The sequence below is a fragment of the Phaethon aethereus genome (assembly GCF_964289735.1).
Source record: "Phaethon aethereus genome assembly, chromosome: 2".
NCBI lineage: Eukaryota > Metazoa > Chordata > Aves > Phaethontiformes > Phaethontidae > Phaethon > Phaethon aethereus.
Window position 1 is genome coordinate 112918164 of NC_138582.1, and position 23192 is coordinate 112941355.

The window sequence follows — 23192 nt, forward strand, 5'->3', positions numbered from 1 at the left end:
GAGGTGGCAAGGTAAGGGATAGACAACCCGAGGCAGGGTTGTCCCTTCTTCTGTATGTGTGTGCATAGGTCTGTTTACTTTCTGTTAACAAAAGGAAGACATAAAACCATGTCAGTGTATAGATAAAGCCATGCTGTTCTTAGATCTCGGTGGTTGCATGCCATTCTGAGCCAACCCAACTCAAACAGGCAGCAGAACTGGAATAAATATGGACAAGTGTAACAAGGGTTATCCTAGGTATGAGATGCCTTCAATACAAGGAAGAGTAAACAGACTAGGACTTTTCAGGTTTGATAAAAGAGATGCTGTCGGGAAGCAGGTCTGTGAATTCATGTATGGTGCAGAGAAAAGGACTGGTTGGTCCCTCAACCATTTACATCATGTAATACATCTGTATTAAACTAAAAGCTTGTAGTGAAATTATGGTGCGTAATTTAAACCAAAGTGAACAATGTCTTTTTTTTCTTCCGCAAAACTTATGATAGTATTCACATAACTCATTGCTGCAGGATGTATTGGAGTCCAGAACTGTAAATGATTTTTTTAAAAAAATTATTTAACAAGTCCATGAAAGGTAGGCCCATTAGTGATTACCAAATGCTGTGGATCAGGATGCAATCCATAGATGCCCCCTGAAGCACTCATTTGCTGGTAGCTACGAGGTCATTGTGATCAAAATTACTTTTTGAGAAATGCTTTATATAAATATCTGTTATATTTCATGGGTCTTTTACCCTGAGCTTCCACTGTTTGTACTTTTAAAACAGGACACAGGGCTAGAAGGATCTTTTGGCTGAGGCAGTATGACAGATCTTGTGTTCCAGGATCTAGGGGAATTACTCCATCTACATTTCAGAGCCTTTCCACTGCTTTCCCCCAAGAAAGAGGTGAATTTTACTAGTTTTATGAAAATAAGGCTGACAATATTGTGGTTTTTCTTCTGCATTTTCATTTCTTTTCAGTGAATTAATCTGGACAATGTCCTTTATTAAAAAAACAGCAGTGAGGCTCAGAGACTTGATTCTAAGTAATTGCATGAAACTTGCCAGTCCCCAAGGCTTGCTAAATACTTGTTCAAATTAGGTTTTGCAAAGTTAGTAACATATTGGCAACTTTTTTTGAAAGATGGGACTTTTCAGCTTTCATAGGAAAGCTTCGTGAATCTTTCTTTGTGCTTCCTTTGGTGGCCTGAAGGGTTAAGAGAGGCCAGCTTTCAGTGCTGGGAAAACACTGAACTGTTGAATTTGCAGGGTATTTTGAGATAGTGATGTGCAAATAAAGTTTAAGTGAGGAGAAGATCATGGACTATCTAAGTAGATGAAGTACATCTTTTTGGTTGCAGGCATAAACTCTATCCTGGCTTAGACCCCAGCAAATCAGTTGAGCCCTCTTATAATATCTGTCTGAATAAATCCAAAATAATGCCATAAAAATTCAGCAGTGAGTAATTCTGACTGCCTAATGAGCCCCTCCAAATTTAGTGAGAATTTGCCCCACCAGGTGAAGGTCTCTTTTTGATGCTCAGCAGCCTGTCCAGTTCTGCCTTTGCCATTTGAGATTAAACAGTATTTCCCTTACCCTTGTTGCAGTAGTTCTTTTAAAGTTCATGAAGTGCGTGCCTGGGAAGCACAGAAAAATTGCAGGCACGCACTCAAGTCTCACTTCATAGGAATAAAATCTACAACGATTGAGGCTGCAGCTTCTCTAGAAATACTGACAGAGCATGCAGAGTGAGAAAATGTGATGCGGAGGTGTGTGCGCTGCCAGCAGCTCATGCAAATTAAATATTCAGTCCCTTTTATTTCACTTGTGTCAGTGATTTCCTCAGCCAGGCTTCAGTGGTTTTAAAAGTGCAAAGCTGCCACTTTCTTCATCACTTGCAGGGCCACCGGGACCTGCGCTCCGTGTGCTCTATGGGAGTCAGCAGCTGCTTAAATCAGGGAAGGCATGTGGCTGATTGAATCACCTGTCATATTGATTTATGGATCTCGGAGGTCATTTCTTCCTGGCTTGTAAGTGATTTTCTTTGGATGAAAAATATAAAAGAAGAACTTGTAGATGAATTCTTTATTGAGAAGAATGCAAAAGTAATGAATAAAGATAGATTTTTTTTTTTTTTTAATCATTCTGGTGGGGGGAAAAAGCTTTCTCCCATAATGGCATCCATAGATTAAAAAAAAAAGAAAAAGAAATCCTCAGTGAGCACTGACAATATCTTTACAATGTACTGATCTGCCTAGTCTTTCTGACTTGGTGGTGAAGTACATTCCACGCCCCTTCGGACTGAATTTAGGTACTTGCTCTGCAAGCTCTTGCTGTAGGTTAAAAAACAGCCCTGCTCACAACGCACATGTAGTTGCCTGAGCGTCTTACTCCTGTTCTGGCGTTGCCATTCACTCAGCTAGCATACAGCTCTTCATTTCATGCTCATTTTCAGTGTGTAGTCTGTGAAGTAAATGCTGTATAAGACAAAGAAAGAGGAATCTGTTCTGTAGAAATAGAGCAGGCGTACCTGAAGTACTACTGCTAAAGATCTGTTGCATTTTAATGGGGAATTATTTTTTTGTCTGGAATAATTTATCTTTTTAAGGTTTTAATTGAAAAAAAAAAAATCAAACCCAAAGATGAAAGGCTAAATAAAGCATTTTCATTTATCTTCATTACAGTAGTCTAAGTATGTCTGGAAAACCTTTTTTTTTTTTTTTTTTTCTGGCACACTGGAAGTCACACACAAGAGCAAATCTTGGCCTATTTGTTTTATTCTCTGTAGAAACTTTTCCTCATGCCTTTCATTCCTTTCACCCATCACTCCTGAGTAGGAATGTTGCTGATCACAATGATAAGACTGGGAGTAAAACTCCATGAAGACCCATGAGTGCTGAGTTTCACCCTTGGTCTCCAGGTACCACATGCATCACATACAGCTTCTAATTTTGTTGAAGCAAAAAGGTTTTCCATAGAGTGGTTCCTGGTCACTGAATGATACAGAAACCAGGGCAATGCCAAGGCTGTTACCCATCAGGAATCCTCAAAATAACCAGAAATGCCCCATGGGGGAACCAGAGCTAAAATAAGTTAAAGCTCAAACTATGCAGAACAGATGTCAGAAATTCAAATCAGTTTGCAGAACTGCACTTCTAGTACAAAGTCTGGTTTTCTGCTTTTTCACCTTGCTAATGAATCAAACTTCATTTTCTTGTCACAGACCAGGAAATTTTGTTCCACAGACCTATTCAATTGCTGCCTTAGCAGCTGAGCTTGGTTTCAGTTCTGGCAATGGGACTGGGTGGATCCACAGGGAAGAATTGCAGAGATACAGAATTTATCGAACTGCTTGCAGCTCTGCCACAAAGCTCTCATGACTTGAATTAAAAGTAAAGGACAGAATAACTGTATCAGTATATACCGTTAATGTAGATTTATTACTTTACCACTTTGCAGTGATAAGTCAAAGCTGATCAAAAAAAGGCATCCTTTCAAAAGAGCTGATTGTGAAACCCTAGTGATTGCTCTGAATGACAGGCTCTGGGACTGCAAAGTCAGGCAAGGTGGATGAAGTTATTTTAAATATACAATAATTTTTACTTTTAGAGACAACTCAATTTTTTCCTTTTTTTTTACTTCCCATAAATGTTCGTCATAACTTTTCCATTATTTTATGCCCTTTTGAATTTCTACGTTCCAGACAGGACGAGAAACAGAAGTGCGGTAATGCTGTGAAAGAAATGGTTGTTCCAGCATTTCTGGCTTCTCGGGAAGGGAATAAGTAATATTATATTTTCCGTTTAAAAGAATAAACGTGTGCTTCCAGTTGCAGTGACCTTTCAGATTAAGCGAAGAAGACAAGAGCGAAAAGCAACGTCTTTGTGAGAGTGTGGATGGTGTTGGCCTGATTGCTGCTGTCTGGAACCCTGCTGAATAATTTATGCTCATGCGAAGAGAAGGTGCAGCGCTACCAGATTGCAGGGGCGCGTTTACGCTCACTGCACAGGGGTTCAAATGTCAACATAAGGCACCAAACTGAGGGGAGGAAAAAAACGGGAGAGGCAGACTCGTTTGTTTTGTTTTGTTTTGTTTTTAATGGCAGTCAGTGCGCAAAGTAGTAGCCGTCTTCTGAACTTCTACACATGTAGGGATTCAGGAAAAACAACTCTTGGTTGCTTCTTATGCTCCCTGTAATAGTGATAACCTCATAACAGGCAATTGTCTTAGAAAGTTCACAGCCAGTTTGCTACAAACCCAAGAGCTCTGGATAGTTTGGATAGACCTAGATAGACAGGCGCTTCTCTGAAGCAAGGTTGCACTTGAGACTTGAGTTATGTTTTTAAGACTTGTTTCCTTTTTTCCTCTTCCATGCCAGCTGTTTCAAGTGACTTCTAGGGAGGAGGAAAGGCACCTCTCTCCCTGTACGCCCATGGGAGGGTCTCACAAGGTCCCTCTGGGATGGAAGGGCCACCAGCTGGACCTGACATTGGGAGCATGTTCCTCCTAGCAGTGTTTTGCCCCAGGAGGAGCCTTCCTCAGAGACATGTGCTACTCCATTACGGGCAGCTCCACACCCTCACTGGGGGTTGCCACGTGCCAGCGGGGTCTGGTCAGCCGGCAGCTGCTCTGCCAGACCCAACTCATGGGATCTCAAAGCTGAAGAGAGACTGTGGTGTCTTTGACAAGGGGAAGTACCACTATAGAAGATGATGAAATATCAAAGGGATGAGACTCTTGCTCAGTAGATTCTCAGTTTCATCTGCTCCTTTACAAAATGAGCGTGTCTTTAGAGGGGGAAAAAGAATGAAATTAAGTTTTCCTCATTTCTTGAGCTAAATCCAAACATCAAATAATTACAATTTGTGTTTGCTTAAATTTTTTTAAAAAGTAATGCTATATATGTGTATATATTTTTTCTATATTTATATTTTTCTATATTTCTATACACTTTCAGTTATTACCATTATTTTTAGCTTTTCTCCCAAAGTAGTTTTGCTTTTTTGTTGGTAGGCAGCGATGGCTGTTCAACAGCCTGTGGTAACGCCTGTAGTGCTGCAGGTCTCCTTGTTGACCTTCAGACATTTTACATTGATGAGAAGTTACTGTTTTCTTCATCTTGCAGATGAAATACAGGTGGTGGCACAAGAAGGATCTTTTTGTTTGTTTGTTTATTTCTTTTTTTCATTCAGGGTTGCTCAGGGAATTGGTGCAGGGCTGAGTGATGGTTGTGCAAACCGTGCCCAGGAGCACAGTTCTTCCCAACTGTTGCTGCTGCATTTCAGTAGTGGGTGAAAGCAGAGGAGATTTGCTGCCTCTCTGAGGAAAGTCCTGCAGAGACATCCTTCTGCAGCAGTCTGTGTTAGAGAAAGGAAGGTTTTTGTTTAAGGCATTTAAGTTATCAGCACCGGAAACTTTTTTACTGGTTGCTTCTTCGTAGTTCATATGAGCCTTTAGCAGATATAATTTGGTTATGATATTTGCCTTTTTGAAGTATGGCTTTGTAATTAATGACTTTAGTAGGGAGCAGTACTCTCTTTCTCTGCGTGGCAAGGTTTGAGGAGAGAGGGTTGCTCTGGTTTTTGTCCTGGGAGAGCAGGCACATCTACAGCAGACCCAGAAGCATTTTGGAATAAGACCCTAAAGCTCTTATGGATGACAAGTACTACGTAAATCAAAGGTAGTGAAGATATGATAAGATAGGAAGTAATAAATTCTGGAAGTAAGCAGGTCCACTTGTACACAAAGTTTGGTTTGATTTATTGTAGGGTTTATGTTGCAGTGTAAAAGACCAGGGCATAAAATCACTTGATAAGCAGTTCTCTGGAGAAGTGGTTTCAGTCTGTGTTTGGCAGAGCCCTCAAGGTCCTGGAGCTACTTTTGAGGGGATCAGTGACAGGGAAATAAGAAAACAAGGTACTGTCAATAAAGTGAAATGTCACTGATCAGAAAGCTAAGCCACCACTAAAAAAAATGTTAGAAGGCTGCAAATCAATTTAGTTGAAAATCGTTAACTTGGTGTATTTTGTGCTACTGCAGCTGTGTAGGAGGGTAGTAGGTGGTGGGGAGGGTTGAGGTTTTTTTCAGAGCTAGACCATGACATTTTTTTCTCATCTAAAGTAAATGTAAGGAGCCAGTATCTCATAAAAACCCAAGTATACTATCTTGTTGCTGGAGTTGTTGAGCTGGAGTAGACATAGGTTAGTACTATGCAAAGGTTCCTGTTGTACCAGGATTTGGGACACCTGGATTTTATTTTTAGCACTGTGTAACTTCAGGCAAGTCACCTTATTTTATCAAACTTTGACTTCTTCCCTATAAAACAGAGATGATATATAGAGACATTGTGGAGCAGGGTCATCTCAAAACAGACTACTTTCATCCTCCAGCTCAGGAAACCAATCTTAGGAAGCGCTTATCCTACAGAGAGAGGGAGGAACTCATAGCTCTCTCTTAAATATTCCTTCTATTAGAGATAAGAATGACTGACAATACTTCATGAGCCATGTTGTCATTCCAGGAGCTGATATAGTAGCTGAGGCTAAGATAGCAAACTGAATCAGCAGAAATGAATTAATGTTTTGTCAGAGCTGTATCTGACATAGCATTTGCAAGTTTAGCTTCCCCATTGCATGACCACTTCCCTGCAATGTTTTGGAGAGGTAACAGTAGCCTTGAGAATGAGCCCTTCCATAGCAGAGCCGTAATTTCTATTTCTATAGTCATGTAACCTTCTTTGAATCAAAGTTAAAACACTGCTATGGTGTTAAGTCTACTTGATTCTGATCAGAAGGGAAATACTCATTTGTGTCTGAGGAGAAGAGTCTGAAGAAAATCCATTTAGCTTTGACTGGAAAGAACAGTAATATGCATTTGGACTATCATGTATGGATATTTTTTTTTTACTATTATTCCTTTTCTTTATTTTTATTATATTTCTTTTCTTTCTGCCATTAGGTGTTCAGACACTAATTCATGGAATTTGTACCGTAATGTATACTACCATAACTGCCTGTTGGAGCAGTAAGCAGCTCATGAGTGAGTTTTCTACAGGAGCTGCAGAAACCATAGGTCTTTCCTTGTGTAATTCAGCTATTTGGAGTACCTAAGTTGGGATGAGGCAGACTGGAAGGCATTGTTCTCCCCTTGACAAGTCAGATTATCAGAGCCAGAACCAGTTTCATAATAAATCATTAAATTCATATTGCAAGAAAAAAAGGAATGTTGGGTTGCAAGTATCTCTGCTTTGCTGCGTTCTTCCAGGATGTCATTGCACTTACAATAAAGTCCACGTGAAATGTAAGATAGTTGTTTTCTATGGATAAAATACTAGTCTGGATTTCAATGGTTGTTCTTTGTGTAGGAAAAAAAAAACATGTACGCAGGGGTTAAATAAGTCATTATTACCATGTACACTGTAAGGAACTTATGTAGGAAGAAGTGTCAGGTAGTTCTCAATGCAATGTTTTGCCAGAAAAATTTAAGTGAATTATGGAGTCAATTACAAACTCTTTGATGGCACTGGCAGCAGGAAAGTCTGACCTGTGAGATACAATACACCCTTTAAGCTGCAGCCAAAGATCTAATTAATAATATACCCAGCTGCTGCAACCGCAATCTGCCCTTCTGGGCCATGTAGCTTTATAAGAAGTAACCTGGTAACATAAAAAGTCAATATGTGGTTTCTTCCACGCTAATATGCATTTCTCTCAGTCACAGAGCCAACAACCAGGACAGCTAGGTACATACGATTCTTCCTCAGTGCAGGAGGAAAAGTAGACAGTTTCTTGAGGCCCCTTCCTAGGCAACTTCTCTATGATTTCATCTGTCTATATATGACTTCTGAAGTGAGAACAACGTTTTTGCGTAAATAATTGCCCTGTGTTCACCTTTGGAAGGTATCTACAGGACTAGAACTTGGCAACAGATATGGCCATTAGTATCTCCTGCATATGCATCTTCTTGACAACATTTAGGTGGTGCTCTGGTCATCTGTAGACTTGGCTCTGGATTTCTATCCCTGAAGTAGGAAGCCCATATCCTAATGTGGCATGAACTAAATATTTTACACCTAATTTAGGGAAAACGGAGGATCTCTTTGAGGAGGGAGGAGGTAGTAGGCAGGAGTCATTTTTTTGTGTCGGTGACTGACATAAAATGCTGCTACCATTATAGTCTTGCCTATTGAAATTGCTTTCCATGGTCCGGGATGAGGGATTTCCATAACCTATTGTAGATTACCAGTTTTGACCCTGAAAAATTGATAATAATGGTGTAGCAATCCTACTACTAATAAATCCAGCACAGTCTACAGTTAATAACCAAGTTCCAGAACAACTTGGCCAAGTTTAGAATGAATTTTGGTAGATGTCGTGTCAAAAGGGGCCTCATCGCACCTAGTCTCTTCTTAATTTTGTTGCTTAATACAACATCAGGGAGCAGAACATGTGTCCTCACCTGAGCTGTTCTAGCTCAGGCTATCCAAGGGGGTCCTCTTTTGCCAGCTGTGTTACAGGAATGTAGACCTGAGCAGAGGGGGGGAAACTGGAGAAAAATCCAAATGTTGCAGCCTAAGACATTGCGGCTGTCAGTAGTTTTCCAGGCTGGGCACCCCTGGCAAGGGCTTCAGCAGCTGGTGTGGCAGAGTCAAGGCTGCAGGATCCCATACTAACAGGGTAGCTTGCACAAGGTAATCAAGCTGTTCAGTTACTGAGTGAACTCTGAGAGCATGTTTGATTTCGATTGCCTCCGGGATTTCTAGGTAGCACCCCATCACCTTGCAGGGACAGAGCCTTGTGTGGTGCTCAGCACTCTGGGGTCCAGACTCCCACCGGGCCCCCAGGAGCTTTGGTGAATATTCATAATTAATGACACTTTTGTTATTTTTTTTTCCCCACGCATGCATCATGTCCCTCCTTCATTGGCTGCTGTAGGTATAACCTCAGCCTCTCCACCTCCAGCTTCCACACAATGGGTTTCTGACACTGCAAAAGACTCGTTCCAGCTGTCAGTAAGGATAAGACTGAGGTAAATGTGCTTTTCCATGCAGCACAGAAGTTTGTAGGGAGAGTTTTCCAAAGGAAGTGTGTGTCCATTTATAAGGACCTGGAGTATGCTTCAGTCTCAAGACAGTAATTCTAGACTTACTGCTAAGGTTGCAGTGCTATCCTGGACCCACTGAAGTCTTTTGGTAACCAACTGATCTGCTCTGAGAGGTTGGGATTTAACCCTGGAGACATTTTGGATGATTTTACAAACTGTGTTACTTAAAGAGGAGGAACCATGATATGGGAAGCCTATTGCAATGCCTTTGGCTGGCAGCAAAGGGAAAAGGCTGGATTTGGTTTCTACAGACCTCTGGCAAAGTCCTGCCCTGGGCTGTTGCCCAGAAAACTGGCTATTTTTGAATGGTAAGTCCTCCTTTTGGAGCAGAGATTACAGATTACATGAAACCCTGGCTGTTGCAGTCGCGCTGCCTCCCACATCCCACATGCACGGCGTGTTGATGTCAAGTCCCATGGCTCCGTCGTGGTGTAGCCCGGATTCGGCTGCTCGGAGGGAGCCTTCGCCAAGTGACTTAATCCTGCAGTGTGAGGCTGCTTTCCTCTGCTCACTGCACCCTCAGCGAGGTGCTTCAGCTAGCTGCTCTCCATCGCTGTCATCACCAGGCGCTTTTACTCACTGCCTACTCCCGCAAGTTGTTTCCCAGTTGCCTTTATTGTGAAGTGGGTGTCCCGTAGCCCCGGGGACCCACAGATGTTCCTTGCTGTAGCTGGAAGACCAGACTCTTGCTTCCTATTCCTTGTTCTGGGGTTTCTGCGCCTCCAGGCTATAAGCCTTGAGACCGTGCAGTAGCACGATTTGGCACATTCAGGAATGGCTGGCTGTTTCACACGTTATTCTGATGACTATAATTTGATCATTTTTATAGTGTGGCTCCAACACTTTTCAGACCCTGCTGGCTTCTCCTCATCCTCTCCCTTCCCCTCTACCATTGGTCCCACCCTTCTTGGTTGCCACTGCTCTGCGGCTTTCAAGAGCAGGACGTCCTTGCTCACTAAGCCTCAAGGCACCTTCTGCTATTTTTCGGATGGCTTTCCTTGAGATATTCCCTTTTTACTTCTGGGCTGCTCTTCCCTCCCCTGCGCTTCATCTCCGTGTGCTGGAGATTCCTCTGCATGCAGAGTAACTTTTTGCAGGCTGGGTCCAAACTGTGTCAGTGAAAGCACTGAGGCAATTTTCCCATGTAATAAATACACCTCACGTGATGCTTAAATCAGATTAGAATGATGCCCAAGGTGTGTTTTTAATAAACAGGAGAAGAAAATCCTATCTCACCCTACCACCTTCCCCTCTGGTTATAGAGTATTTCTTTTAAGTTTGTCTTTCAAGACAGCTTAAAAATGGTCTTTTGGCCTGCTGATTCCCTTTCATCAAGTAGCAAGAAAACCACTCCAGTCCTTTCAATCCCGGTGAACCTCAATGTATGTAGTTGCAAATAAAGAATTTATTTTTTTTAATTTAATCTGACATCCGATATCCAAGGGTTAAATTCAGCCACAATTCAAAACAAGGCAGATTCTTCTTTAATTTCTTGGTTAAACTCTGCTGTGGGAAGGGTACACTATTTGCTGTTTGTATTAGCTGCGTGGTATCCCTGGAAGTGTAAAATGAGTGTGTGGTAGAGTAAAAATGGCAATAAATGTCTAAAAGACCTCCAGCTGAGAACTTTCATCAGATATCTCTCTCTTTTGCTTTATTTTCTTTCTTCTATCTTAAAACTCATCTGTTGTAAACTGGCATAATTCTATTTGGGTCATGGCGAGGATTAAAAGAAATCTTTTACTTTTTTTTATGACCTACACAGAGGAGGAGTTTCCAAGCCTCCGCTGCACTTGGCATCCCCGTGTGTCAGGTCCACCTGAGGGACTTGGAAGGGAAGGGAGAGAGTGGCCCCGGGGAGCGCGGGGCAGGGGTGACTCGCTGGCCGGGCTGGCAGCAGGAGGGAGGACTGAGTCACAGCCCTGCATCCTCTGCCTCCTGGCTGAAAGCACCTCCCTCCCCTCCTCTTTAACACTAATACAGGGATTTTTCTGATCCCTCAGCCAGCACAGTGGAACAGCATTCTAGCCTCAGAGGGAACACGATGTGCAGCACTTGGGTGTTTCTTGCTTGCTATATTCTTCTACATTATTTTTTTATGAAGTGCTTTTAGCTTCCAGGAGCGGCTAACAAAAGTGAAGGGAAACTTTGCTGAGAGGAGGCCTTGCTGCAGGAGCAAAGCCCATGCTTACTACAGGCTCAGCTTAAAGACTTTTGGTTTTGTGAGCTGGCCCATGGAGGGCCGCTTGGGGAGCGACCCTTTGGGGAGGTGATGCTGGAGGCAGATGTGCTGCCCCAGGAAGCACCACTGTGCCAGCTTGAGGATTTTGGCAGCAGGCAGCATGCCTTCTGCCTGCCTGGCCTAGCCCTGCGAGGTAGGGCAGGGCTGTGACCCTGCCCTCTCTCCAGGGGAGTTTTGCTGGGTGCCAGCTTAGCCGGGACGTGCACGCCAACCACCCAAGTACCACCTGGCTGACTCCTGCAAAGAGCAGGGTGGGGAGGGCGGCTGGTGAGCCATCCCTCCTGCCTTTACCTGCTCTCAGTACCCTTCTTGGAAAAGGTGCCAAGCAGTTTTTGAACTTTTTTTTATTTCCTCATTGTTTGTGTTGCTCCAAAAAAAAACTGTGGTTCGTGGAGTCTGATGGTCAGGGAAGGAGGGTTTGGAAGGAAAATAGGAGCTTAAAAGAGAGTTTTCCTACTGCGAAGTGCTGAGGATGCATGGGGGATGCCCCACCGAGATGCCCCATGATGGCACCAGCACCCCTGTACCCACATGTCCCTGTACCACTGGCCAGCAGAAAGCCTCTGTGGCACCTCTGCATCCCCACCCCGGGCTGGTCGCTCACCACCATGCCCCAGCTGCAGGAGACCCTCTCCATATCCCCAACGTTCTGCAGGGGCTGCCCAGGCAGACTAAGTGCTAAGCTGGGGAAGGAGGGAAAGCCAGTGGAGTCCCTTTCACATTGCCACGAAATAAGGTTTGGGTGAAATACGTGCAGCATACTGCAGGCAAGGAAAATGCTCTTGATGAACACAGGGGAAAGCCCACGCGTGATAGGAAGACAGAAGGGAAGGGAGGGGGGGATGACTTTGGGACAGGCGCTCAAGCTAAGAATTTCTTGGCTATTTTTATGCTTTAAGTCCTATACTTAAAAATGACTCAGTTGTTCTTCCTCAGGATATAATGGGGCCCATGAGAAATTTCCTAGGTTAACAAAATCTTGCACTTGCATAACATCACTTTTTCAATATGTGCTTCAAGCCGGGGAGCAGAAAAGTTGAATGCCTCAATTGTCAAAGGACTTGCCTTGATGGAGAAGCCCAAAGAAAACAGACTTTCATGTGTAGAACTCCTCTGGAGTGTGGCTCATGACAATACAGAAAGGCGGAGGCTGACTCCATGCTTTACAAGGCTAAAAGCAAGGGGTGGGATGCGGGGAGTGCTTTGCCACGTGCCAGACACTCCTACATCAGAGGAGGGCTTCATCCATGGAGGTCTTCAGGGATTTAATGGACTGGAGCATACAGCCACGGGCGAGCCCAGGTTGGGTTGTACGTGGACTCTCAGGAGCCTATGGCACCCTATGTCACAGCCCTGGGTACGATGAGCAACCTTGTCTTGATCTCCCTGTCCTGACCACCAAATATATTTTCCCGCTGAAATACCATCTGATAAGGACTACCTGTCTGCACACAGCAACGATAGCCATCTGCTGCTTGCTGCTGCGGACGGAGGCTCATCCTCTCACCGCAGTAAATGATGCGGGAATTACAGAGTAACTGCAGGGCTAAGCAAGAATGTTTTGTTCAAGAAAAAAAAAAACAAAAAAAACCCAAAAAAAGCAATGAAAAGGATAGTCAGGGCTGGCAAAATTGCAGTGTGAGGACGGCAGACAGAATTCAAAGAGCTTTTGGTTCATTAGTAGACAAACATGCTATGACAGCTCATTGTGAAACAAATGCTTTTCTCCATATGAAAATTGAGGTGTTTGTTTAAAACAAAGGCTGAGGCTGAAATTACTTTCTGTGGCTGGCTGCCTGGGTGTATGTGGCGTCCTCGGTAATCACTGCTTTACTTGTTCACTCAGGAGCAGAAGAATCTAATGCCCTATAAATAAATAAATGTATGATCACTCTGTACTTGTGCAGCATGTAGCTCAATGGGGACCTGGGGCTTCTAGGGACTACTGCAGCATAAGTAATAACAAGAGGATGAGTACCTTGCTGTGAGCAAGCCTGGTTTGCTTTAAATTAGGTCTTTTATGGGAGCTAGGTGAATCATATTTTTTTAAAACATAATTTTGAGTGCATATATTTCCCCAACTCAAACCGTGCATCTTTTCATTGCTTTTGTCTTCAAAGGGTTGATATATTTCAAGTATTCAGCTACTCCCAAAATGGTATGCAGTATTCCTAGGTATGGTTTCAACTGAACTCCGTTGTAAAGGACAGCCAGCCACTGATTCATAACCTGGAGCCGTGAAACATGCATCCTGGGCTCTAGTTATTGTGTAAAGAAACACACAGATCAACTTCTGTGGCATTGTAGAAAGTCAGTGGGAATGCTGAAGGTAGGATAGGTATCAAGATTTGTTTTGCATGATTAAACCTACAAATAATACTGGCCGTTTTTTTAAAAAAAGCTTGAGAGAAAAAAAGAGATTGGAATCCATACTTTTTTGAAACTGAAAGTGCTTGTGGGGATTGTCTTCATTTTATAGTGTTGAGAAGATAAAATGTTTAAATGGGGATTTTTTTTTTTTCTTGGATCACATCAATGTATTTTATTCTGTTTTTTCCATTTCTATTGATCTTATGGAGGCAAATTTTAATTTATATATTACTATTTTATAATGGTTTGTCTGTCACATTTCTTTGAAATTGATAGCTTTGGGTATAAGAATTAATGCTGGAGTGTTCATTTTGTAAAATGTTTTCATCTTTTTGCCTCACTTCAAACAGGAGAAATATTAAAACATCTGTATTTTCTGGGAAGTGGAAGTGTGCCATTTCTGACCTTCAAAGTCCCAGATCCATTATGCAAAGCCCTTAAACATATTTTGAAGATCAATTCAGGTTATTGGGGATTTATGCATGTGTTTAAGAACCGTGTTACAGAGCTATAAAGAGAAAAGAATAGCTTCCCGTGGTGTCAAAAATATTATCATAGCCCCTTTTCAAGCCCTTGTATTATTATTGCAACTATAATTTAGAAAATTATTTCAACTATCCATTAATTATTTTTCTTGGCACCAAGAGCAGCCCATATAAACTGGCACTTACTCAAATGTTATTCAGTGCTACATACATATACATACATGCATGTGCACATATATATAAATATGTACATATCTGTGAATACATTTAACATGTAAATTAGAAAGTATTTTCTTGCACAGGCTTCCAACAGTTTAAATAAGGGATAGTTTTATAAACAAGATTATACTATACTATTTTTACAGTAACAGGGAATTCACCTCTGACTCATGATGTGCCTTTCTGTCCTTTTGTTGTAGACTTCAGATCCACTGAGTGACTAAATATATTTACATTCACATGAAAATCTATAGTATGATACTATCTGCATGATGCATACTTATAAATTGATGGGTTTAGTCCTTTAAAAAGCTCTAATATAGATTCAACAATATTGTGTTTCAGCATTAAAAAGAGTGGAGACCCTGCCATGTGAAAAAGTGTGACGCCTGAAAAGCTACAGCTAAAGATTTTATTCCATTTTCCATTTTTGTCATAAAATCAAAATTTCACAATAAAAAAGATGTATAGTATTCACAGAATTATTTTTAAAATCACATACTGGAAATGAGGCAATTCTTCAGTTTTGATTTATAAGAAGTTGTTCATCTGTGAACAGGAAAAGTAAATGTTATGACCTAATTAACTTTGCATAAATAGACGTAGCCCATTTTGTGGAGGTCGTTCAGCAAGAAAATACATTTGTTATTACTTTGGTAGGAAAGAAGAATGTCCTGTTTACAAATGTGTCTACTGAATTAGATATTTTCACATTGTTTGGGATTGCTGCATTAATTTATAAGGCTCCAAACTTGAAGCTGACAAGAGGGTTTTCATATACTTCTTTGAAGAAGGCTACACTGCAGGTGATGGCTCATAAAACATTGCCTCAGAGAGAAACATTAAAGGCACTGGGAGAAATTTATATGATAACTGCAATCAAAATTTTCAGTCCTACCAAATCCTGATGGACTGCCATGGACCATAATCCTGTGAAGGAAGATCTTCTGACAGAAGGCCTTCTGGACTTGTGCAATGATGTATCTAAATAAGCAAAACAAGGCAATACCTTAAATACATCTCTGTATTACAGCTCCAGATACATCACGTCACCAACGGGGAGCTATTTAAAACACTGAAAGTGTTTTTAAACCCTTGTTGCAAGAACAACGTTGCTTCAATTTGGAGCCATGAAGTAGAAATAATGACTGCATCAAAATGAATGCCTCTATTGGTTAATGAGGGACATAATTTAGAGAATCTTTATTGTAATGCTCTAGTTAATTTAAAAAAAAAAAAAAAAAAAAAGTGAGGCGCTTCTTTTGGCCAGCACTGTTGAGCCAGTGAGTAAGAGCATACACAGGCCCCAGGAAAGTACTCACACAAGTTGATTGAAGATAATGGAGCTACTCAAGTGTTCAAAGTTATGTTAAAGATATACATGTGCTTTCAAGTGTATTACTGACTTCAGGTCATAGTAACAAAAGAAACAGAATTTCAGGATAACCTCAATAAAATTAATCAAAATCTGCTGCATAAATTTCAGGGGTCACATCAGTTGGCTTAAATCTCCCCACCAAGCCCTCAGTCTAATGTTTCTGGCTGTTGGCCACCAGACTGAATGTTAAGACTATTGTAGACCAGCTCCTGCAAACATGTAGCACAAGAAGGGGCTGCATGTTTTTTTTCCCTCACACTCTTTGGACCTCGAGCTATTTGTACTAGAGCTTACACAAGGTCCCCCATTTTTTTCCTGCTCTCAAAGTACTCACACTCTCTTTTGAATAGTTCAAGTTTTGTCATTAGTTATTTGGAATTTTCATTTAGGAGAGATGCAAGATTTCGGGTTGAAACATGAGGATTTGGTGTCTCTTTCTTACGTTGCGCATTTTTGCATTGTAGCACTGGAATGTGAGATCTTGAGCGCTGACCACAGTAAACATCAAAGCTTCCCAGAGGTGACAGCGCAAAGTTACTTTTATATGATACTACTTGGCCCAAAATTGAGCTTTCTGGTTATATCTGGGACTGATTTGATCAGACATAGCCTCTTTGACTTGAACAGGCACCAGCCGACAAAACCGCTTCCAGTTCTGGAGGAAACAGAGACAAGTGGTACTGCGAGTGCCACGCACCAGGCAGAGGCTTGCAGGATAATTTCTTATTTTAATTCAGCTTGTTTGGATTCTGATGAGAATCCAACTTTTATTTAATTTTCTGCAATCAAGTTGGAAGCTCTCCTGGCTTCACCAGTGTTCAAAAACATTAATCTCTCGGGGTGGTTGCAAGAAGCTTCCAGAACCCACTTTCCTACAGCAGAACCATTAAGCATGTAAGCCTTGGATCCAGAAACCCTCTAGTTTTAGCAGCTCTGGCAGCAGCATGGTAACCCTCAGGCCTGTCTGCTCAGGGGCTGGGGATGTGACTGCGGAGCAGATGCACGTGTGAGCTGCTTTGACGCCAAGGACTTCCAGTGTCTGAGGACCACTGACCTCAGGCAGACTCTCCAAGGACCCATGTGTGGCCCAAAGTCTTGGATTCAGTAAAAGTTCAGTGAAAACAAAGTGTCTGTTCAAAAGCAGTGGGTTTTTTTGGTAAGATTTCCAACCTGCGCCACCAAAAAGTCCGTTTATGCTTTGATTTATTATACATTCTTGGAACCCACATCAAAAGTCTTCATGGATGGAGCTACCGCTTACTTTGAGGAGAATCTGTCTTGTATAACTGATTATATAACTAAATGTAATTACTTCTTCCAAAGTATACACAACAAAATCTCAGCATTTTTTGCCTATCAGTAGATCTTGGTTATTAGAGTTTATATATGAATTTTCATCCATGCCAAGCGTGATGTGACCAGGCCAGATGTTTTCAGACCTACCCCTATTTGAGAAAGATATAAGAGCACAATTACAGGTCTGTGTTCTGCATAGTGAAAATCAGGCAACAGAAGCATGGGAAAATTTATTTGGTTTTCCTCTCTGATATTGCTCTGCAAGAATCCAAGTGTATAGATTCTTTTACACTTTGAGCTAGAGGAAACTGTAAGAAACAGTATGCAATAGCATTAATTTAAAGACTGGAAAGCATTTCTGTCTCTCTTCCCACCCACCCCCATGATGTGGAAAGGGTAGATGTATGATACAGAATCTCTGTGGTTCTGCTTTTTGAAAAATAACTCCATCTTCATCAACAGATCTGCCTCCTGACCTTTTATATTCATGCTTGGATTGCTCTGATAATAAATATGTATTTCTCCTTAACAGGTTCATCTGTTCAGGAAGTGGCAAGATGCCTGGGCTACAAAAATGTGACCCTGGTGGTGATTCTGCATCACCTGGGGAAGGAACGATGTTCCAGGTGCAGGATCACATCATTCTCCCAAGTGCCTGCTTGGGGTAACATGACCTGGTCTGTACGGTGCTCTTCCTTCTGCATGCCAAGTGCTTGGAGGTACCACCATGTTCAGACCATTACGTGTGGCACGGGAGAGGCAGATCCCCCTGCTGCGATAAGTGTTGGGCTCTCGGGACCAAAGGCAAGTGACTTGGCTTATTTTTCTAAGGGATAATTTCTGATTCAGCTTCCTAATCTGGTCTGAGCCTGTACTCTTGAAGGCCAGCTTTGGAAAGGTAGGAGAGGGCTGGCTGCGTGTTACTTCGTTAGCCTAAAGGAAATGTCTGACTAGATGTTTAGTGAGATCTTAGCTTCAGAATACCTAGCAGTGAAATGTTTAGCTTCTTTAAATGACAACCTTTGAATTAGTCTCTGCAGACTTAGCCCAAAGTTTGTTTGAAGGTAACTGGTATATCATGCAAAGCGAGTATGCTGGAATGCAATAATGCGAGCTGAAGCTGGGGAGGGATGTTCGTATTTGGAAGGCTGCGAAAACCAGACAGAGAGCAGACACACTTAGAGAGAATTCATTATAAGGCCGGTGAACAGGGAGTGAACAACGCCATGTCGCTCGTCCAGTCACTCAGGGCTTTTGTTGATATTCATTATTCACTCCTGTGACTCAGAAGGCAGGAAGATGCAGCCTCCGATAGAGGCAATGCCCCAAAGTGAATGTGAACTTCTGGTCATTTCCAGGTTATTAATCAATTTGCCTCTTCTCCTCCCCTTCATGAACACACCACACTTCTAGGTTTTTTTTTTTTTACTTTTATACCCTGTGTGCAAGTGAAAAACAAAGTATATCTAAAATAAAAGTGTATTTCATCTAAAGCATAGCAACATTAAAGCTGAAGCGTGACGGTGTACTTTTTCAGCAAATGCAGGTGTTAGACAAAGCTCAAATCCTAATCCAGGCCCCATGCAGCAACAGAGGTGTTCAGACCACCCAAATCTAGCCACCCAGCTTGGCTGGTTAAGCTAGCCAGCTAGGCTCTCCAGGTAACTTCTGGAGTCAATGGAAAAACAGAAGAGGGGAGAGAGTCTTGCTTCCAGGAGCAATTCGGTAAGCTTATGTCAGGCTCCTGTTTTGAATTGCCTCTAGGAGAGCTTCTCTGTTAAGGGAGTTTAAGGAGGCAAGCCAGGCAACTTAACCAGCTAGGCTGGGTGCCTAAATTCAGTGCTCTGAAAATACTTCCTGTGCTGTAGAAAACAGTATCGCGTACCTTTGCACAGTATCCAGTGAAGCCACAAAGAAGTCCATTTTCCTGCTTTCCTCTAGTTTATGTGTGTGCTCCCCAGCTTTGCAGAATTGTTTGAAAACAATTTCCTCTTGTTTCAAACTCTTCACCCTGCACCCCAAGAGACCCAGAAGTCGTCCGCTGAGCAGCCTGGAGGTTATTGTTCACACACAGCCTGTGTGCTCTCTAGTAGTAGAGGACATCGGCTTTTATTCTGTTCCTTGTCTTTATGTCTTTCTACAGAATGGTATCGTGGCACCCCATAATAAAAATATTTATAGCTGTAACTATCTGGCATCACGGAGCCATTTGGAAATCTCCCGATCAGACAGGAGTCTGCTGGAAGACAGTGATTTGGTAGAACTGAAATGCTCTGTTGAAATAGGTCAATTTTGTTGGCATTTTTAAAGGAAAGCAGGCAAAGCGACTAGCTGCCTGGCTCGTTGGCAGGTCAGCCAGCAGGCAGGCAGGTCCTGAAAGGCTTTGCCTCTTTTGCCAGAACCGCCACGATGCCAGCTTGTCACCGTGACACTGAACATAAAGAGCTAGCAACTCCTCGGGATTTATCTCAACGTGAAAAATGTCTTTATGGTCGGCTCTGAGCTACCTACAGGGTGTTTTTCTCTTCCCCCTCCTCCCCCTTCCCTATTACCAGGGAAAACCAGTTCATCTGAGGCTCTGCTGTTACGGTTTGTTTTGTTTTCCCTCCCCCTTGTTCTAGTGCCTCAATTATTTCCGATCTGCATGTTTATTGTTTGGAAACGAACTCGCTTTCCTGCTTTTTCACCCGATACTTCCTTCCAGAAGATCTTTCTGTCACTTGGAGAACGTGATTTCAGCTCCAGCCTTGCCAACCGATGAGCTGCAGGCAGCTGCTGCTAACGCCGCGGCTCTCAGCTTTGCAGCACGTTCTCAGGCGCAGCAAGGGAGGAAGGAACCAAGCATAGACTTCGGATACCTTTTCATACTCCAAGAATAAATTTTTAAGGGATTTTATATGAGGCTGAGTTGGGTAAGGGAAAGGAGTCAACAGGGACAGGGTGGCGGAGCCACCAAAGGGGTTTGCTCTGGAGCCAGAGAACCGAGTCTCCGCAGGCGCAGCCCGCAGGAAAGGGGTCGCTGGCCGTGCGGGCTGGGGAGCCGGCGGCAGCCCAGTGTGGTAACAGCAGCCCTGCCCTGCCTGCTGCGCCTGTGGAGTTGGCGTGCCTCGGCCACAGTAGCATGATGGAGCCGTAGGGCTCAAGCAGGGCTTTGTTCTGGGCCGGTGTGACACTGTTGACAACCAAGGCAAGCAGTTGTGTATTGAATTACAGCTTCCCGTGTAGTCTGGGAGAGGGAAAGCTGGCCAGGATGCCTGTATTTTTCTTCAAATCTCCACAAAATGCGTCACTTGGACATTAAGAACTCTCCAGAGATGAGAGCAGGAGATGTGGTGTCACATTTAGGCCAAAACATACAAAAGCCCATATTAGGTACCATTTCGGTGGAACACAATCAGTGTTCCTTATCTGAAGGCAGGCAAACTATTTGCCTACCCTTCTGCCAGGCAGCCCTCTCTCTGGCTGTTGCAAAGTATGAGGAGAACCACTTTTATTAGGAGGTTCCCAAGCGTTTTGGGGGGCCAAATGGCAAGAACAGCCACTGTTCTGTTTCTCAGCCTGGCCTTCTTCATCTCGTAATGAAACGATGTAAATGTGTGCAGGAAAAGTGTTGACAGCTGTGTATCTGTTAGGCCTAGCTCGACATGCAACTTCATTATCGGCGAGCCATTATTTTTTGATTGTTTTCCCTCTGCCAGGAATTCAAGGCAAGAAAATCCATATCAATCTAAACAAAATATCAGGCTACCCCAATTTACTGGAGATCTCATCAGTTCACCCAAGCAGGCAGTGTTAGAAAATTATATAGGGACAGATGCCCATAATAAATCAGCTTAGGATGCTGTGGCTTCAGTGTACTGATAATGATGACAGTGATATTATATATGTGCAGAGTACCTTTCATCCAAAAGGCTCCCACACTTTGCAAACTATATACAACACATAATGTTATATCTGTGCAACACTGAAATACTTGCATTTTTTTATAGCAGCTTTGATCTAGAAGCCTCAAAAACACCAATGGTTTCTTGTTTAAACAACAGGAGACCTTCCAAAAAAAATCCTCTCTGATGCAAGATAAATTCATTGCAATAACATGCTTTCAGAGTTGTGAACCGAGTATATTCCAGCCTCCACCCCAGGAAGCACTTAAACTTGGCAAACGTGCATCACCCGCTTGACTGCAACACATTAGCTGAAGATAAGCGTGTGCTTAAAGGCTCCCCAGACTAAGACTAGGAAGCTGTTTCTTGAAGATTCAAACCGTCAGTGAAGAGGGAGGAGAGGCAGGGAGTCTGTCCATTGGTTCTCAAGTTTAAACCTATTGGCTGCTGCTGTAATTAAAGAAAAATGCAACAAATCTTGGCAGGCAAACCCAAGTTTGCTGTGCTGGCTGGAAATACATTTTCATCCTGAAAAGAAATATTCTGAATGCGTTAAGGCTTTTGTGTGTCACCCTGCTTGTGTGATGTGAAATGGAGAGCATGCACGGAGCCAGGGCTGGCAGCACGTAGCTTGGCTTAAAATCTCGGGCCGTTTCCCTGCTGTTTCTCCATCCTCTGTTTTTTGGTGCAGTCTGATGCATTCCAAAATCAGGTCAATGTTGAGCCCTGCAGGTAAATTGTCTCAGGAAGGAATGAGTTAGCAGAAGTGAATTTTAGCGGCCCCATCGTCCTCCACAGCTTTGCATACGTTACAAACAGGAACGGTCAGGTCTCCTGAAGGACCTGCATTCTCCCACCTTAAGAGAGAGCCCATCAGCAAGGTGATGGGCTCCTTGGGACGGCATGCTGCCTTCTCCTCACAGCAGGGGCAGGAGCACCTCTGCTCAGTGAAAATACAGCCTAATTTACCATTTACTTGGTAAGAAAGGAGAGGTCTTCCTAGCCTGTGCCTGCACCCCACACCCGTGGTGTGATCACAGCTCGTGCAGCCACGCAGGAGCTCTTGGAGGTGGCTTAGGCAATGGTAATGGTGAAAGCATGACGGTGAAGGTGCTTGCCCCCTCCCGCTGCCCACACCAGTGCACTTGCTGCTTCCACTGATGAGCAAAACCAATTAGCACTGGCATGCAGCACCACAAGCCGTGCAGGTTAACCTGTGTGGGGTGGTGGAGCCGCTGAGGAGATGCCAATAAAGTGAATTTAGCCACTGATCGTTTGAGCAGCTACATGACTGTTCGCTTCTCATAAACAGGAACCAGACGATTTCATTCCCATTTTTGAAGGACAAACCAACCCCCAGATCTTTCCACTCCTGGGAGTAGGAGTGAGGAATACATTGCTGAACTGAAACTGCAAGAAACTTTCAGTGGGCTATACGCTCAGCTGGAGCCTCAGCCTAATGCTTCTGCTCCCCCTGAAGCTGTCGTGAACCTGGAGGATGCTCCTTGGCAAGATGTTCACGTTGCAGGACACCCATCATGCGCTGGAAGACCGATTCAGCCAACTCAGCACAGCTACTTTTAATGAGAAACTCCCCTCTTTGCAGTGTCCTGCTGGTGCCTTCCCATACAAAACCTAGCATGTCGCCAGCCTTCCCCCTCGCTGGTTACTCTTCAGATATGCCTCTCTCTCAAAAACTTTGGCCCCATGGTTTAATATTTCTGACCGTAGGAATGGCTGTAACTCCACAGCTGCACATTTTTAATAGGTTTGGATTTACGGCAAGTAGTTTCATTTGGAGAGAAATACAAAAGTAATTGGCATTTGGCTGAGGATAGACACGGTCGAAAGCGATTTGGATTTTCTTGCAGCACAAAGCTATCCAACGTAAACACATCTGAAAAAAGCCCATGAGGAACATGGACATTTTCTCTCTAAAGGCTTCTTCAGCACCAAGCTTGTAATTGAACAACAAGGATGCACTGATCAGCTTGTGTCACCCACTTGACACATGCTGATAATACCGTCTCACCCAAACAGTAATACACACAGATGTAGGAGGCTAAATTTGGAATAGCCTGAGTACAGTTTTTTAGAGTGCTTCACCAGCGCACGTCAAATAAACACTGTTGCCAGGATGTGAGTCAAGCATCATTTTTAGCAGGCAAGCTGGACTGATCAAACGTCTGAAAAATCAAACTTGCACAGAATTATTTTATGAAGCTGCATAAGAT